Here is a 2,048-nt window from a genome sequence, read left to right as displayed (position 1 = left end):
ACGACAACATGTCACTTTTGTAAGGAACGAGCTGAGCCTCCAACAAAGCTCTGTAAGTACAGAGATAGTTGGATTTATATATCATAATTTAAATACTCTGCTGTATTTTCAATGTACTGCTTTTTAATAAGTGTATTATTGTCTCTACAGACTGAGTGGCTGTAACCTCTCAGAGAGAAGCTGTGAAGCTCTGTCTTCAGTTCTCAGCTCCCAGTCCTCTAATCTGAGAGAGCTGGACCTGAGTAACAACAACCTGATGCGTTCAGGAGTGAAGCTGATGTCTGCTGGACTAAAGAGTCCACACTGCACACTGGAAACTCTCAGGTGAGATCAAGTTAGTTTGTTATCAGTTATTTGAAATGTTTCTCTAAACTGTCAGCTCCATGAAGTGAAAACAGCCTCTTCCATGTTAATTCTGAATCTCTGAATCTGTTCAGATTTGAACCGATTTCCAGCATTATTATCAAAGAGGATTACATTTGAACACAAATGTTATTTGTCTTCTTGTTAATTACTGTCTCTTCAGACTGAGTGGCTGTAACCTCTCAGAGTGGAGCTGTGGAGCCCTGTCTTCAGTTCTCAGCTCCCAGTTCTCTACTTTGAGAGACCTGGACCTGGGTTACAACAAACTGACGGATTTAGGAGTGAGGCAGCTGTCGGCTGGTCTAGAGAGTTCAAACTGTACGCTGGAAACTCTCAGGTCAGATCAAATTACAGTTTGTCTTATTATTTCAGATAGTTCTTTCACTGATTTCTCTAATCTTAAACAGCTCCTCTCTTGTCATTATCTCTGAATCTCAATAATGTTCATAAGTGTTGTTGTTAACAAGTTATGTTAATTATTTTCTAATACCACACAGAGGGCAACCATTTACTGCATACTGCCATTAGGAACTGAGTACAATAAGCTACAAATTAGTAATCATTACAAACATTATTAAACCATAAATAATAAATAATAAACCAGTAACTAACAGCAGTCAACATCAGACAACCTTATCATACTTTATTTTACCTAGTGTTTCTACGGTTAGCATTTTATTTTTCTTGGCAAATGTGCTCCAAAGCTCTTCTAAAAGGGAATTTGGTGTTGGGGGGGGGCCATTTAATGTCTGTCTCTCCTTAAAGTCCCTGTAAAAGAAAAAGTGTTCAGTCTGTCACAGCTAGTGTGAGCCAAGACAGTGCTGCAGATACAGCTAGAATACATCACCGCATAACCACCATCAAGCTTAATGTTACATTTGTCTTATTTGCAAACTAAACACTGGACACGTAGGTAGTAATGACATGCAGCTAGGTCAACGTTACATAGCAGTTGAGAAATTACAGAGTCTTTCCTTGGTCTTGAGACACACTGTAGTCTATTCTGCACATTTACTGCCACATTGACAATTTACTGCTAATCTGTTCCTGTGCTACACTTGAATTCCCAAGTTAAAATCATTAGTAGCCCATTTATATTAATGATCTTGTGAAATTTTAGGGGCAGCGTTCTGATCATGGGAATGACAGGTAAATAGTTTAAAAAATGTAAGATTTCTCACTAAAATAAATGTTGGTGGATCAGATAAACGCCAAAAATATTCTCTGACTTATAACACTGTTAACTGACCGTCTATAGTGTGTATGACAGTGTTGAGGAGTTCTTTCTGCCATTACCAAAGTAAACCTGGTTTGCCTCCTGTTTGGTGCTGGAGTGAGCGCACCCACCTTTACAACAATAGTTTCATGACCACCTTAGATGTTTTGATTAACTGCAAGGATTTTAGCCAACAAAAACATTTAGATTTCCAATCTAACTTTCAGTCACTGAAAATAAGTTTCTTATTTTATATTTTTTTTGTTTTTTGTTTTTGTAGTGCAGGTCAGAGCTCAAGTCTTTGTTCTTCCAGATTCTACTTTAGACCAGACTCATTACATTTGAACAATAATGATATTTTTGTTCTTGTTGATCATTATATTTCCAGACTGAGTGGCTGTAACCTCTCAAAGAGAAGCTGTGAAGCTCTGTCTTCAGTTCTCAGCTCCCAGTCCTCTAGTCTGAGAGA

At 37.9% G+C, this 2,048-nt stretch overlaps 1 pseudogene; it reads left to right on the top strand.

Moving 5' to 3' along the window:
• The first annotated feature begins 40 nt into the window (after positions 1-40).
• The window catches only part of LOC118335710, a 4,523-nt pseudogene continuing 2,515 nt past the window's right edge, over positions 41-2,048 (top strand).

The sequence above is a fragment of the Morone saxatilis genome, unplaced genomic scaffold, assembly GCF_004916995.1.
Source record: "Morone saxatilis isolate NCDOM2014 unplaced genomic scaffold, NCSU_SB_2.0 Contig24, whole genome shotgun sequence".
Lineage (NCBI taxonomy): Eukaryota > Metazoa > Chordata > Actinopteri > Moronidae > Morone > Morone saxatilis.
Note: the sequence above shows the minus strand (reverse complement) of the source record. Positions and strands in the feature narration are given on the sequence as shown.